This window comes from Panthera tigris, chromosome D1 (assembly GCF_018350195.1).
Source record: "Panthera tigris isolate Pti1 chromosome D1, P.tigris_Pti1_mat1.1, whole genome shotgun sequence".
Lineage (NCBI taxonomy): Eukaryota > Metazoa > Chordata > Mammalia > Carnivora > Felidae > Panthera > Panthera tigris.
The window spans coordinates 113233168-113250269 of record NC_056669.1 but is presented as its reverse complement, the minus strand read 5'-3'; positions in this window follow the sequence as shown (position 1 = coordinate 113250269).

The window sequence follows — 17102 nt, the reverse complement described above, 5'->3', positions numbered from 1 at the left end:
GCATGAAGGAGAAAAGGAGCTTGGATGGGTCATGTCAGAGAGGGTCCGTGGCAAGAAGGAAATAAATCAGAGGAATGTGCTAGAAAGTGACCATTGTTGAGAGCAGGCCTCTCTGGGATGGTGATATTTGAGCAGGATGGGAACAATGAGGAACTTTCACAAAGGGACTCCCCTAGGGCACTCTTTCTTGAGTGCCCCACTCACAGGGGGCAAACAGGTTCTGTGACCCCTGAATAAATCAGGACCCTGACCCCAGCCAACACCCTCCCACCCGGCTTGGCCTGATGGCCGCAGATGAGTGCCCACTGCCCTGCCTCCATACTCAGCAGTTATACACAGTTGACCTGGGCTCATCGTCTGGTGTGGTGCCAGATATGGGGACTCAAGCCAGGACCAAAGCAGGCAAATATCCTGCCCTCAGAGTCTGACCAAGACACGTGGGTCCAGGCCTTGCCCCATGCAGGCCCAAGCGGGACCCTTGCACTGGTCACTATCACCTCCCTCTCCCTCCCTCCCCCCCCCCCCCCCCCCCCCCCCGCCGGCAGACCGCTGTCTTGGGAGGAGGTCAGCTGGGCTCTGGATGGGCTGGACGCTGCCACAATCGCTTGAAGGTGGTCCCAGCTGGTGTCCCCCTGGGTCCCAGTGCCCACTAGCAGACAAGACTGTGTGTGTCCCATGATGCTCAGACACAGATGTGTGAGAAAAGACACCTTCGCAGGGTCCCATCTGCTTTACCCACATTTACAAGGAGCATTTACAGAAGCATTTACAAGGCCGGTGAGGCCAGCAGCCGGTGTGGACAGGAGAGGCAGAGTGGCTGGTCAGAGACGTCAGGGTGGGACCAGTAGTCAGTTGTGCCGGCCCGAGGCCCTTGGCTTTCCCCTGAGGACAGTGGGGAGCCGCCGGTGGCCCTGGGCGGAGAGACCGTGTGTCCATCCGTTCCGTAGGCCACGAGGACGTTGTGTCTGTGGTGCTTGTTCCCACGATCCCCCAGCACCCAGAGCAGGGCCTGGCATGTGCCCACCAACAGGCGTTGGCCCTGAGTGGTGCTGGCTGGCCCCTGGCTGGTTTCTGTGCCCTTCCCCCACAAAGCTCTCCGCAATACCCTGCCTCCCTACCTCTCCAGCACCCTGGAGAGGCTCGGGGTGGAAAGGGAGCGGAAGAGGCTGCCCCCAGGCCCTGGGGCTGCTCCCCAGAGGGCAGTGCGGGGCTCCATCCCCCGGTGGGCAGTGCCACAGGACCGCGTGGGCTGGGACCTGGGCTGGGCTGGGATCCGGGCTGGGCTGGGATCCACGGCTGGCACCAGACGGAGCTGTGTCCCCACCTTACGCAGCTGCCCTGGCCCAGGGCCCTGTGTTCCCTAAAACCCTGTATAGCCTCAGCCAGGTGCAAGGGTCCCGAAGAGGGCCCCGTTCCCTGCCCCTGCCAAAGGCTGGGAGAGGCACTCCCCTGTTGGACCAAAGGCAGTGGGCCCAGCACAGAACTACAGGCCTAGAGGCATTTTGGTGCCCACTGACGGGGGGCCCAAGGCAAACCTGGTGGGAACAGGTCTCCCAAGTCAGTCCAGCGGGTGTGTGTGTCCCAGAAAGCTGAACCCAGTGAAGAGTCCCGTGCGTGGTTCTGGTGTCTCTGGCTCCTAGTGGGTGGGGCCATGGTCTGGAGACTGTCCAGCCCGACCCTGGACTCTAGCAGGGAGAACCAAAGCCCCGACGGGTTGGGTGGGCCTGGGTGAGTCAGAGGGTGAGAGCGGTTGGAAGCCACTTCCCTTCTTTTTTTTTAAACTTAAAAAAAAAGTTTTTTTAAATGTTTATATTTAAGAGAGAGAGAACACACACACACACACACACACACACGCATGAGTGAGGGAGGGGCAGAGAGAGGGGGTGACAGAGAATCCCGCACAGGCTCTGAGCTGTCAGCACAGAGCCCGATGTGGGGCTCCAACCCGCCAACTGTGAGATCATGACCTGAGCTGATGGCTGACACTCAACCGACTGAGCCACCAGGTATCCCAGAAGCCCCTCCCCTTGACCTCCTCTCCCAGGCCTCCCGGGTCAGCCCCTCTGGGACCTTAGGCACCTGTCTGTCTGTCCCCCGCACAGCTGTCCAGCACCTGCCACAGGCCAGGCACTGCTCTGGGTGCTGAGGAAATGTAGGGGACAGCACAGGGGACTCGGGACACAGGGAGGACTCAGCAGAAATGAGGAGGAGCGAAGGGAGGAGCTCCCGAGAGCAGACTAAGGAGGTGATGGGTCAACACACTGGGCAGGAGCAGGCTGAGCACAGCGGGTGGGGACCGAGAGCAAGCGACGGTCCCGGGGCCAGAGAGGGGCTGCCCGGCTGGGTCACTCTGCTGTGCGGCCACCGGGAGGACCTTGTTTGTCTCCGAAGGAGGCTGAGCTGCAGGGAGCACGGTTGAGGGGCAGCAGCTGCTGGAGCTGGGGGCGGAGGTCGGAGGCAGCCAGGGCTGAATGTAGACAGAGACTACGAGCCCCTCGACTCTGAGAGGTGAGGAGATCGAGAGGGAACGACAGCAAAGGAGACTGGGCAGGAGCGGCCGGAGACGGGAGAGACCAAGAAGGGACAGCCTGGAAGCCGGACGAAGACCAGCCAGAGGAGGTGGCGGCCGGCCGTGTCAGCCCCACCGCGGACCAGGTGCAGGTTGGGATTGCACGCCGACCACTGGATTTGGCAATCTGACCTTGAGGAGAGCAGTTTCAGGGAGGGGCTGGGGTGTAGTTGTAAAGATCCAGTGGTGAAGACAGAGGGGTGTTGACACAGAGAAGCCAAGTAGACGGCGGGGACAGCAGGGTCCCACACACTGAGAGGGACGAATGTCTCCGTAAATGGGCAGGTGGATGGGAGGATGTGGGTCTCCCCTCACAGCATGCACAGCCATCCATTCCAGGGGGATTTAGAGACAAAAACAGTCAAGGGGAAATCCCTGAGGGGGAAGAAGGCGGAGAAGAACATCTTCGTGATCTTGGAATCACGGGTTTCACCGACCGAGATTTGTTGTTTAAGTAGGAAATACAAAAAATGAGGCCAAACCTGCAAGAGACGTTATCGAGATAAGACGACAAACTGCACACGTTTGTAAAATACGACAAACTGGAACACGTTTGTAAAATACGCCCCTGGTAACGGACTGATGTCCAAAATGTGTGAAGAACTCCTTTTTTCTTGATATGTATTTCTTGGAGGGGGGGGGCGGGGAGGGAGGGGCAGAGAGAGGGGGACAGAGGATCCCAAGTGGGGCTCTGCACTGGCAGCCAAGAGCCAGACGTGGGGCCCAAAGTCGCAAAGCATGAGATCGGGACCTGAGCCGAAGCCGGACGCTCAACCGACCGAGCCCCCGCTCCAGGCACCCCAGACCGTTTAAAACTCAACAACAAGAAAATGAACAACCCGTTAAACAATGGGCAAAGACCCGAACAGGGACCTCGCGGAAGAAACAAGAGTGCAGATAAACCCATGAAAAGATGCTCACGTCAGGGGGGAAATGCACATCAAAACGACGAGATCCGACTCCACACTTGTTAGGATGGCCAAACCCCAGCCAGCGACAGCACAAAACCGAACTTACGCCGACGTTCCGTCAGCCATCACGCTCCTTGGCATCGATTTACCCAAAGGAATTGAAGAGGTATGTCCACATGAAAACCTGCATGTGGACGTTTATAGAAGCTGTGTTCTTAATTGCCACAACTTGGAAGCAACCACGATGTCCAAGTAGGCGGTGAATAAACCGTGGTCCGTTCAGCGTGGAAACAGAATGAGCCACGAACCGTGAAAAGACAAGGAGGCGTCTTAAATGCACCTTACTCCGTGCAAGAAACCAATTGGGTGCCCCAGACTGTGTGAACCCCACGCTATGACGTTCTGGAAAAGGCAAAACCAAGACAATAAGAAGTCGTCCTAGGTCGGTGGCATCTCTTCAGGCCACATCCAACCGAAATGCACCCAGCCACCAAGTCGGGGATGAGGACGCCAAAGCCTGGAGAAGCTTGTCCCCAAGGCTGTGGAAGGGACGAACGATTCGTGACAAAGTCACACGATGGGGGCTCACGCCCTTGAGAATGAACGAATTAGCATCACGTGCACCACGAGGAACCCCTCAAACCCCACTGCACCCGTGGCCCTTCTCCCCCTCGCCCCCCACCCCTCAGTTAAAGGAGGAGGAGGGTGGGGCGCCTGGGAGGCTCAGTCGGTTGAGTGTCTGACTTCAGCTCAGGTCATGATCTCACAGTTTGTGAGTTCGAGCCCCACATCGGGCTCTGTGCTGACAGCTCGGAGCTTCAGATTCTGTCTCCCTTTCTCTCTGCCCCTCCCCTGCTTGTGCTCGGTTTCTCTCTCTTTCTCAAAAATAAATAAATATTAAAAAGTTTAAAAAAAAAAGGAGGAGAGTGGGGACTCCCCGCTGGCTCTTCTCTGCCTTGGTCTCCCTGCCCCAGGCCAGGGTCTCTCGGGGAGGCTCTGAGACCCCCCCAGCGGCTCCCCGTGCAAAGCAGGCTGGAAACTGCCAGGCCCTCCCTCCCACTAGAGTTCTGGGCTTGCACTTGCGGCTTCCTGGACCCCCCCCCACCCCCACCCCGGCCCCGACGTAAAAGGAGGGTCTGCGGGTCCTGAGCTCAGCCCTGGAGCTGGGGGACTTGCCAAGGGGCAGAACCCCAGGGAGGGGATAATGGTGTTCATTAGGTCCCTCCTCCCACGGGGCTACAAGTGAGCCACTGAGATGCTGAGTCATGCCTACTCTGCTGTCTTCCCGTCCTCCATGCCCTGCCCTGCCCTCCTCCTGGGCCTGAGTCAGCCCACGCTCAGCCCTCAGAGCCGGCTACACTGGCCCTTGGGAGGAAGGTGAGGGTGCAGCGCCCCGGGGCCCCAGCCACAAGCCCGTGCTCTTAGTTCTGGAAGGGCTGTGTGGGAGGCCGTGTGAGGGAATTAGCTTCAGATCAGCTGACCTTGGACAGCTTGTGGGGGAGGGTGGGAGTGGCTGACACAGTTAGGGTGGGGGAGGGGGTGCCCAGGCACAGGTGAAGAAGTGGGGGTGGGGTGCCCAGGCACAGGTGGAAGGAGGAGGGTGCCTGGCACCCCACCCCGACTTCTTCACCTGTGGCACAGTTAGGGTCCCAGTGGCTCACAAGTCCTCTGGAGTAGACCCTCCCAGCCCCAAGGGTTGAGCCCCGAGCCGTGGTCCTCCTCCATCATGGCTGCCCTGGGGAGGTGGGGTGAGGGGCTGGCGGCCACATGGGACCTTTAGGGGTCCCCAGCGGCCCAGGGGTCAGGGACCTGCCTCAGCAGCAACCCCAAACCTGGAATCACTGCGTGCAGACTCTCTGGTCCTGGAACTTGGTTGGGGACCCCTGTTTTTACTCTTTGTCAAAACCCACCGTACTGGAGGGTGCTGGCCACTGTGCGACATACACACTGGGGTGAGCAAGGCAGCTGCAGACCTGCCTTCCTGGGGCTGCTAGACCCGGACCAAGTCCTCAGCCAATAAATGGCCTAGTATGGGCTGTGGCCTGGGCCGAGGGACAGCTGAGGCTGCCGCTCTAAAGACGAGGGCAGGGCACCAAAACCCATAAAATATGCAGGAATAAACCCAACCAAAAAGGTTAAAGGTCTGTACACCGAAAACTACAGAAAGCTGATGAAAGAAGCTGAAGAAGACCCAAAAAATGGGAAAAGATTCCATGCTCCATAGGAAAAACAAATATTGTTTAAATGCCGATACTACCCAACGTAATCTGCATATGCAATGCAATCCCTGTGAAAATAACACCAGCATTCTTCACAGAGCTAGAACAAACAATCCTAAAATTTGCATGGACCCAGAAGAGACCCCGAATAGCCAAAGCAATCTTAAAAAAGAAAACCAAAGCAGGAGGCATCACAATCCCGGACTTCAAGCTGTATCACAAAGCTGTCATCATCAAGACAGTATGGCCCTGGCACAAGAACAGACACCCAGATAATGGACCCACAGATGAATGGCCAACTGATCTTTGACAAAGCAGGAAAGAATATCCGATGGAATAAAGGCAGTCTCTTCAGCAAGGGGTGCTGGGGAAACTGGACAGCGACACGCAGAAGAATGAACCCGGACCACTTTCTTACACGAGACACAAAAATAAACTCAAAATGGGTGAAAGACCTCAATGTAAGACAGGAAGCCATCAGAATCCTCGAGGAGAAAGCAGGCAAAAACCTCTTTGATCTCGGCCGCAGCAACTTCTTACTCAACACGTCTCCGGAGGCAAAGGAAACAAAAGCAAAAATGAACTATTGGGGGGCACCTGGGTGGCTCAGTCGGTCAAGCGTCCGACTTCAGCTCAGGTCATGATCTCACGGTTCGTGGGTGTGAGCCCCACATCGGGCTCTGTGCTGACAGCTCAGAGCCTGGGGCCTGCTTCGGATTCTGTGCCTCCCTCCCTCCCTCCTTCCCTCCCTCTCTCCCTCCTTCCCTCTCTCCCTCCTTCCCTCTCTCTCTCTCTCTCTCTCTGCCCCTCCCCCGCTCACACTCTGTCTATTCTCTCTCTCTCCAAAATAAAAAAAACATTAAAAAAAATTTTTTTAATGAGTTATTGGGACCTCATCAAGATAAAAAGCTACTGTATAGCGAAAGAAACAATCTGCAAAACTCAAAGGCAACCAGCAGAATGGGAGAAGATATTTCCAAATGCAATATTGGATAAAGCATATACAAAATCCATCAAGAACTTGTCACACTCAACACCCAAAAAACGAATAATCAAGGGAAGAAATAAGCAAAAGAGAGTAAGAAATGGTCAGAAGACATCCAGATGGCCAACAGACACATGAAAAGATGCTCCACATCACTCATCATCAGGAAAATACACATCAAAACCACAATGAGATACCACCTGGCACCCGTCAGAACGGCTGACATTAACAACTCAGGCAACAACAGATGTTGGCGAGGATGCGGGGAAAGGGGAACCCTTTGGCAAACTGGTGCAGCCACTCTGGAAAACAGTATGGAGGTTCCTCCAAAAACTAAAATAGAACTACCCTAGACCCGGCAATTTCGCTACTAGGTATTTATCCAAGGGATACAAGTATTTTGTTTCGAAGGGTCACAGGCACCCCCATGTTTATAGCAGCCCTATCGACAATAGCCAAAGGATGGAAAGAGCCCAAATGTCCATCGAAGGATGAATGGATCAAGAAAATGTGGTATATACATACAGTGGAGTATTACTCGGCAACCGAAAAGAATGAAATCTTGCCAATTGCAACTATGTGGATGGAACTGGAGGGTATTATGCTAAGTGAAATTAGTCAGAGAAAGACAAATATCATATGACTCATATGAGGAATTTAAGATACAGAACAGATGAACATAAGGGAAGAGAAGCAAAACATAATATAAACACAGGGAGGGAGACAAACCCTAAGAGACTCTTAAATACAGGGAACACACTGAGGGTTGCTGGAGGGGCTTTGGGTGGGGAGATGGGCTAAATGGGTGACAGGCATTAGGAGGGCACTTGTTGGGATGAGCACCGGGTGTTATGAGTAAGTGATGAATCATTAAATTCTATCCATGAAATCATTATTACACTATACGGTAACTAGCTTGGATGTATATTTAAAACGATAAAAATTAAACATGAAAAGAAAGGTGAGGAGGGAGCTTGTCTTCAGGACAACAGCGAGGTGATGAACAGGGGCTGGCCTGGGAACGGCGCGGGGCTGGGGGGCTGGGGGGCGGGAAGGTAGGGAGAGGCTCTCAGGCTTGGGAAGAAAACTACAGAGACCCTAAGCCGGAACTGAGTCTGGTGGCTTCCAGGGATGGAGAGAAGGCTCCCGGGGCTGGGAGAGGTGGGGAGCATGCACGAGGGGGGGGGTCAGAGGGAGGAAATTCTGTCCGCAGATGGGCCTTGAGGCCAGAGCAACATTTGCCCTTCCCTGGTGTCCAGCCTGCAGCCCTGACGATGAGCCAGTTCCTTGAAAGGAGTTTCTCTCTGTGTGATATTCACACCCTCTTGGTTTTAGTTTCTCTGGGGCACCGGGTTCAGGAAAACCTTCCTGGGGAGGGTGCCCCCGAGGTGGGTTGCGCACCACGCCAATCAATGGTGGTGACCGGGCCCCGCAGGGTGGGAGGTGACGGGGTCTGGTCTGCAGGCTCTGGGCAAGCGCCCGGTTAGAGTACCGACGATGCAGGATGAGTGACGTGGCCAGCCTGCCTTGTGGCAGGGTGGGGGGCGGGGAGGGCCCTGGGGGGCGGGGAGGGGACGGGTCCGGGCCAAGCCCACTGTGTTAGGGATCATCTATCGGTGGCTTGAAATAATACCAAGTATTCTCCCAGTTCTGGAGGCCAGAAGTCGGAAACCAGCCTCACTGGGTTAAAACAGACATGTCACAGGTCTGGTTCCTTCTGGAGGCTCCGGGGAGGTGCCTGCAGTCCTTAGCTCAGGGTCTCTTGTCTCATCCTCACTGCCAGCCACCTAGCATCCTCCCTCTCCACTCTGACCCTCTGGCCTCGCTGGTACTTGGACATGAGGGGCGAAGTCAGAGCGAGGCCAGGGGAGGGACAGTTGTGGGAGCAGGCTGCCGGGGGGTGCCAGGGGGCACATACAGGAAAACTAGAGCAAAGGGACAGATAAAGAAAAGAAGGGCATCTGAGTGGCCCATAATGGGGCCTGGGGCAAGTGCATACATAACCTGAGGGAGGCTGAGTTGAGGGGCTGGAGATGGGATGGGTGGGTGGCTGGACTTGAGAAAGCTGACTGGACTGTGAGAAGATAGGCCACGGGGGATGGACTCGGTAGGATGGGGTCCTAGGGGCTGGGTTGGATGGTGTGGGTCATGGGGGCTGGACTGGGTTGGATGGTGTAGGTCTCGGGGGCTGAGTTGGGTGGGTGGGATGGAGCCCTAGGGGCTGGGTTGGATGGTGTGGGTCATGGGGGCTGGACTGGGTTGGATGGTGTAGGTCTTGGGGGCTGAGTTGGGTGGGTGGGATGGAGCCCTAGGGGCTGGGTTGGATGGTGTGGGTCATGGGGGCTGGACTGGGTTGGATGGTGTAGGTCTTGGGGGCTGAGTTGGGTGGGTGGGATGGAGCCCTGGGGGCTGGGTTGGATGGTGTGGGTCATGGGGGCTGGACTGGGTTGGATGGTGTAGGTCTTGGGGGCTGAGTTGGGTGGGTGAGATGGAGCCCTAGGGGCTGGGTTGGATGGTGTGGGTCATGGGGGCTGGACTGGGTTGGATGGTGTAGGTCTTGGGGGCTGAGTTGGGTGGGTGGGATGGAGCCCTGGGGGCTGGGTTGGATTGGATGGGATTGGTCATGAGGGCTGGGTTGGATGGAATGGGCCCTGGGGGCTAGGTTGGGGTCGTGGGGGCTGGGTTCTGTTGGATAGAATGGGTCATGGGCGCTGCGTTGGGTTGTATAGAATGGGTCATGGGGGCTGGGTTGAGTTGGATGGAATAGGTCATGGGGGCTGGGGTCGTGGGGGCTGGGTTCGGTTGGATAGAATGGGTCATGGGGTCTCGGTTGGGTTGGATGGAGTGGGCCCTGGGGGCTGGGTCATGGGGGCTGGGTTGGGTGGGTGAATTGGGTCATGGGGGCCGGGTTGGGTGGGAAGGGAAGGTTGGTTCAACTGGGGTGGCAGTGGTGGTTAGACTGTCTGTCCCAAGTCTGCTGGGCTGGATTGGGTGGGTTGTTTGTCAGTCCTGCTCTGTGTCAGTACTCCAAGTGCCCCACAGAAGAAGGTGTGACTTGTGTCGCTCCCGGCAGGTGGAGGCTGATGCCAGGGAGGGGTGCTGCCCAAACACCTGCATCGGGCTCCACCCAGATGTGCCAGTGACCACCTTCCCGGCAGCTGGCTGCAGCTGACCTTTCCCCAGAAGCATCCCATTCTAAGGGACCCGGCTTTGCCCCTGGAAAGGGGCCTGGGGCCATCTTGCCTCAGTCCACCAGAAGTGTCCTTGCAGGGGAAGGGGGTGTCTGCCTCAGTGCCCTGCAGGGGCAGGGCCATGCGAGCCCAGCACAGCCTCACATCGATGGGTGCACAGGTGGGTGCGGGCCAGATCCCAAATCATCTCCACTCCTGGGAGAACCTGCTTGGCCTCAGTGTGACCGGAACAGATGTTATCTCTCCTGCAGCCCTCCGCCCTCTGCCCACGGCCCGAAGGGCTGCCAGGCTTGTTCCCAGGGCTGGGCCGGTGGCCAGCGGTCAGTACCCACCTGCTCTGGGGAATGCCAGCTCCTCTGTGGCACCCAGCCCCTCCCAGGCAGCCGGACAAACGGGTCTGGGGCTGTAACGCCCCCTCTCTTGGGAGCAGTGACTCAGAAAGGCAGGGAGGGTGGGTGGGGGCAGTGGCCCCGTGTCCCGTGCACAATGCCCCGATTCCTCCTCCGTGACCCCAAGTGTTCCTGCGACTCTGGCTCAGACAGTCAGTGAGCAGAGGGACAGGGACGATGGGCCTGGGCCCCGCCCCCTGGAGGCCTCCACTTTCAGTCTGGAGGGACCCAGACCGTGGGTGCCAGTCCCCTGCCCTGCAGGTGACCCAGGGCTGTCCCTTGCACTTCCCACACTCGCTCTGGGGAAGCGTGGCTCTGGAGACACGCGGGTCCCCTGCTGCGAGACCCCAGGCAGGCCCTCAGAGGCTGCTCCTGGAGACTTGGCCTCTTGTCTGTAAAATGGGACTGTGATACAGAGCCTCTCCTGCAGGGAGGGCACAGTGCCCGGTGCCCGAGGCATAGCCCACCCCCCTCTGTCTGAACGAGGACTTTGGCCACCTCTGTTCTGACCTCGTCTGTACCTTCTAACTGGTGAAGTTCTTTCCAGCTGGCCTCTCATCGGGCAGAAGCCCCCGGGGCAGCATCCCCTGATGGGGACGGAAACTATGTCTCCAGCACAAGCCTGCCGGGAGCCAGCGAGACTCCCTGACCGCCCCGAGATGGCAGATGGCACCCACCTGACCCTCGCCGCCCACCGGCACATGCCCACCCACTCGCCCCATCTCCCTACAGAAACCAGCCAGTCTCAGCACTGCGGAGACCGTTCTTGAGACGCAGGCCCGCCGTCCTCCCAGAGCTCGCCTCGCTGAAACAGCCTCTGTGTCACCACCACCACCCGGCCTCTGCCTTTGGATGTTGTGAGCGGCGAGCGGCCGAACCCGGTCTGTTCGGGACCCCTGAGCCAGGTGTCCTTGCCCCCCGCGCCCCGGCCACGTGACTCTCTGAACTTTGCCCCCTCTGGCCACATGCTGAAGGGGGGACCCGAGGAGGACCCCCCACTCACTGCTCTGCCGCGAGTTTGCAGGACGGGGCCCCTACCCTGGATGCTGGCAAAGGAGGGCAGGGGGAGGCCCAGGCCCTGGGCAGGGGGTGGGGTCTCGCAGGGCCCCCGGAGGGCACCTGGGGCTGTGCAGGCCTCCCCTCAGGAGTATGTTCGGGAAAACCTGGTACCACAGAGTGCCTGCAGGGGTGGCCTCGGGAGGAGCGGCCACAGCAGGGGGACATCCGTGCGGCACCCGTGGGGGCCCTGGGGACGCATGATGGGCAGAACCCACGCAAACCCTGCCCTCTGGGAGCTGGGGGCCTGGGCAAGTTGGGGGGGATGGCAACTTCAGGAACCGTCGAGGGAGCAGGCACAGGGCACTGGCTGGGGGCACATCACAACTTACATGGGAGGTCAGGGTGATGACCTGGGGGGAAAGCGAGCCTCCTGACTACTGGGGCAAGCGTCCCGGCCAAGGGACGGGGCAGCAAGTGGGAAGGCCCCAAAGTGAGCACGGGAGGTGGGGTCGGCCAACAGGAAGGCGCCGGGGGCCCCAAACCGCTGAGCCTGGGAGCCGCCCTCAGAGGTGCTGGAGTGGCTGGTGCCTGTCGCTAACCCCGGGGAGCGTGGCAGGCCAGGGGCAGGACCGGCCCCGAGGGACGTGGCCAATGCGGCCAGAGGGACAGCTGGGGACAAGCCTCCCCAGGGAGAGCCCCCCAGGGGAGACAGGGAGAAGGAGGCGGGTCGCCAAGATGACTGCGGGGTCCCGCCTGGCACAGGACAGCGGGGAGGCCCCAGGCCCTGCTGACCTCTGAGCACATGATGAGAGGCCTTCTTGTGGTCAGCAGGGCCTGGCCGGCCACTTCCTTCCCTTTCCCGAAGCGGCCTCTGCGCGCTGCGGGTGGGGGCGGTCGTGGGAGGCTGGGCTGCGCCCTGGGCCATCCTCTGCCTTGCAGCACCCCCTGGGGGAGGCGGCCCCTCTGCTCAGCCTCGGCCGGTCTCTGCCCACAGCCGCCTGTGCCTGGAGCGGGGACAGAGGCTCTCGAAGCCCCTTCAGTGCGGCCACAGCCCATTGGCCCTGCTGGTTTCTGCCATCTGGGTGGCCCTGCCTGTCCTTCCCCCTGTCCCCTGACCATGGAAGATCTCAGGACCTGCCCGGCGGCGAGTGGGGTCCAGGCCCCGTGCCCCCGTGGGGAACAGAGCACGAATGCCACTTCTCCCCGTCCCTGACCCTCAGTCCGCTCACCCTGCTCTGTCCCTTCCTGCCAACCGGTCCCCTTGTCCTGGTGCTGGGTTGAATAGAGCCCCCTCCCAACAAGAGATAGGCATACCTGTAAGGGTCAATTTGATGTGTCAACTGGGCTGGGCCATGGCAGGTGGGGCGGGGGGGAGGGCTGACATTTGGTGGAAGTTGATTCTGAGTGTGTCTATGCACGTGTTTCTGGATGAGACTAACATGTGAATCGGTGGACTGAGTGAAGTTAGTTTTCCACAGGGTGGGTGGGCCTCGTCCAATCAGTTGAAGGTGTGACTAGAACAAAAGGCTGACCCTCCCCTGAGTGAGAGGGAGCTCTTCCTGCCTGATGGCTTTTAGCCTGGGATGTCAGCTTTTTCCTGCCTTTTGGACTAGAACTGGAACGTCGGCTCTCCTGGGGCTGCAGCTTGCCACCTGGAGATCTCGGGACTTGCCAGGCTCCGTAATCATGTGACCCGATTCCTTATAAAATAGACAGGTGGATAGATACGCAGATTGATTGATGATAGATGATTGACAGATGATAGACAGATAGACAGACAGACAGACAGACATCCTGTCGGCTCTCTGGAGAACCCTGACTAACACAGCATCCTAATCCCGAGAACCTGTGAGCACATGACCTCACACAGCAAAGGGACTTTGCAGATGGACTTGAGTGGACCACCCTGAGCTGGGGGGATTGCCCTGGGTGGTTTGGGTGGGCCCTAAAGGCAATCACAAGTGTCCCGATGACAGGGAGGCAGGAGGGCCAGAGACAAGGAGAGTCTGGAAGACACCAGCCGCTGCCCATGTGGTTGGGGGACGGGGCCACGGACTGGGATTCCCAGAAGCTAGAAAGGCCAGGAACGGATTTGCCGTGGAGACTCCGGAAGGAGCCAGCCCCGGGGGACCCCTGGACTTGAGCCCAGTGACACCCATGTTGGACTCCCAGCAGCTCCCAGACCATCAGGTGGTGGTGGGTGTGGCTTTGAGCCTTGATGTTGGCTGTGGGAAGGGGACACAGGCCTCCAGCCGGCCTGGGGGGATTGGGTCAGGCTCCTGGTCCCCCTCACGTGTGAGTCCCTGACTTGCCAAGGGGGGGCGACATTGTCCACGTGCCGACTCCTCAGAGCCAGGGGAGGGATGGAACAGGCTGCTCAAGCAGCTCTCCAGGGGGGCCTGAGCCCTGCCACCACCCCCAGGGGCACAGGGAGGAGTCTCCCCTCCAGACTGCGCCCCCGGAGCAGGGGTGCTTTCCCGGCCCCCGCCCCTTCCTGGGCCCCTGTGCTTCACCTCTCGTTGACCTTGCTGGGTCACCAAGCACAGCCCCCCGCTGAGACCCAGGAGCCCTCCAGGAGTGGGTGCCAGGAGCTGGGTCTGGCGGGGAAAGGGAGCCCCCAGTCACCCCGGCAGGGCGGTGACAAGAGTCTGCTCGGCCCTCCTCCTGCCCTCCCCGCTCCCCTGTGGGCCGGGGACAGAGGACAGGGCCCTGTCACCTCCTGTACCGCCCTGGGAGCGGCCCCACAGGATCAGGGGCCTTCCCGCCCCTCACTCCCAAGGAGCGTTGTTTCTGTTGGTCACTTTTACGCTCTCGGCGGTGCAGGCAATTAGCTCCCAGAGGTGTATTCAGAAAAGCAGTGCACACACGTGTTTAGAGCTGCGTTCACACCACCCCCCCACACACACGGGGGTCACACCGCGTTCACACCCCCCCCACACACACGGGGCGGCTCACACCGCAGACGGTCACCGGCCCCCGCCCTGGAGGCCGGAGCCCGAGGTCCAGGCGTGGGCGGGGCAGGGTCCCCCCGAGGCCCCTCTCCTGCGTGTGGACAGCCGTCCTCTCCCTGTGTCCTCAGGGGGTCGTCCCTCCGTGCGTGTCTGGGTCCCGATCCCCTCTTCTTACAAGGACCCCGGCCGCACGGGACCAGGGCCCACCCCGGTGACCCCGTGTCACCTTAAACATTCACAGATGCCGTCCCCGTGTGTGGTCACGTCCTGAAGTCCTGGGGCCAGAACTCCAGCACGGATCTGGGGGCACAACTCAGCCGTCACGGCAGCACCCCTGCCCCTTCCACGTCCTCACCCCCGCACACGCACATCCTTCCTGTGGGCACACGCACCTCCGTATTTCCAAGTCGCAGCCCGGAACGGCTGTCTGCTGACCTCCCGCTGTGCGCTACAGAGACGGGGCTCTCCCCGGTCAGGCCCCGGTGACACACACCATGGGTGTCCCCACGACCCCCTCCGCCGGCCCACCCGGGCCCACACTCCTCTGTTCTCTGCACCCTGGGGCCCGCAGACTCCTTTGCCCCCCCCCCCCCACAGCTCCCTTTCCGCTCCTCTGAACACTTGCCGATGGTTCCCGGGGCACTTGGACACAGGACACAGGTCCACGTGGTTCTCCCCAGGCCCCCACGCCTCGTGCACTTCACCCCTGCTCAGCCCGGCTGCCGACTCGCCCCGCAGACCTTTCCCGAGCAGCCTCGACAGTGCCGTCCCCGGTGCCTGCCTGCTCTGGGCCCCCATCCCCTCCTGTCCTGAGGTCCTGCCCCCACCCCGTGCAGAGAAGCCCCCCCCCAGGGCCCCGACAGGGGGCTCCCCAGCCCAAATCTGAACCACCTGGCACCATTTTCACTGCACCTGCTGCGTTTGCTGTCCCGGCGACCTGTGGTGTGAACCCGTCCTTAAAGTTAGTCTAACCAGTCTTGACATACGGCTGTCCCAAGGAACGCGGCTCTGCGGTTGAGGGCGGTGAGCACACTGGGGGGCCCCCTGGTGCCCTGTGACCCGCTCACCGACATCCGCCCTCCCGGCCCCTCCCTGCCCCCAACCCACCCAGCAGCACCTGCTGGAGTTTGCGCAGTCTGGACTTTGGTGTGGTCGTAGTCAGGTAGCAGTAGTATCTCTCTCTCTCTCTCTCTCTCTCTCTCAATGTTTATTTATTTATTTTTGAGACGGAGAAAGAGGGAGGCAGAGGATCCGAAGCAGGCTCCGCACTGACGGCACAGAGCCCGACGGGGGGCTCGGACCCACAGACCATGAGATCACGACCTGAGCCAAAGTCAGACGCCCAACAGACTGAGCCACCCGGGCGCCCCTTCCTCTGGTCTCTTGCCCCTCAGCGTAATTATTCCGAGATGTGTCCTTGTCACTGCCTTTATCAATGTTGCTTTACCGTTGCCCAGTAACACATGACCATTCTCTCAGTGCCTCAAAACAACACGAATATATCATTTTACGATCCCGGACGTCAGAAACCTGAATGGGGTTCACTGGGCCAAAACCCAGGTGTCTCTGGGCCGTGCTCCCTCAGAGGCTCCAAGGACACCCCGGCTCCTTGTCCTTTCTGGCCGCTCGAGGCCCCACACTCCTCGGCTTGTGGCCGCCTTCCATCTCCAGACGCAGCCACGGCGGCCAGTCCCCTGTGGCCTCCCTCCGGCCCTCCTTCCGGGAAGCCACACGCCCCTCTCCCACCTTAAGCCCCCCTGTGATGACAGGGCTCCCTCAGCTAATCCGGGATGATCTCCCTCTTTCAAGGTCAGCTGCCTAGCAATCCTAACGCCGTCTGCAACCTCTCCTCCGGTGCCACCCGCCGTTCGAGGGTCGGGGCACGCCCGTCTTCCGGGACGTTGTTCTGCCTGCCACGATCGATGTCACATTACTTTTCATCGATGAATAGTGTTCTAGAACATGCACGTGTCGCAACCTGTCCCTCCTTTTCAGCGCGGGCGCACATTTGGGCGGCTTCCGGTTTCTGGCTGTTCCAAACAAAGCTGCTAGAACATTCACGTACCCGTCTTCGCGGGGGTGTATGCCTGACTGTCCCGTGGAACAGATTGCTGCCTCGTGGGGAGGGGCGTGCGGGATGTTCAAAGGCCTGTCCAAACGGCCTCTGCAAAGTGCCTGTGTGGCTCTCCCCTCGCGCCAGCGCCGCGTGGGGGCCCCGGTGGCTCCAGTGCCCTCACCGGCACTTGGTAGGGTCCCTACTTCCCATCTTAGCCGCTCTACTAGGTGTTTCGTGGCCTTTCGCCGTGGGTTTCTTTGGCGCGTCCCGAATGACTTAGGAATTTGGGCATCTTTTCAGGCGCTCATCGGCCACTTGTGAATCTTTGTGGAGTGTGCCTGCAGACCCTTCCCCATTTCTTTATCGGTCCACCCGTCTTATCGTTGGTGGGGAAAGTTCTTTATATATGCCAGCTACACATCCTTTGTCGTTTTGCAAAATATACGTGTTTTGCAAATATTCTCTCCTAGCTGGTGGTTTCTTCTCGCATCCTTTTGACAGTGTCTTTCGAAGAGAAGTTCAAAAATTTTTTTGGTGAATTCAAATTTATTGATTGTTTTCTTTTATACTGCTTTTTCTGTCAAGTATCGTGTTTTTTTTTAATTTTTTTTTTAACGTTTATTTATTTTGAGACAGAGAGAGACAGAGCATGAACGGGGGAGGGGCAGAGAGAGAGGGAGACACAGAACCGGAAGCAGGCTCCAGGCTCCGAGCCGTCAGCCCAGAGCCCGACGCGGGGCTCGAACTCGCGGACCGCGAGATCGTGACCTGAGCTGAAGTTGGACGCTTAACCGACTGAGCCACCCAGGCGCCCCATGTCAAGTATCGTGTT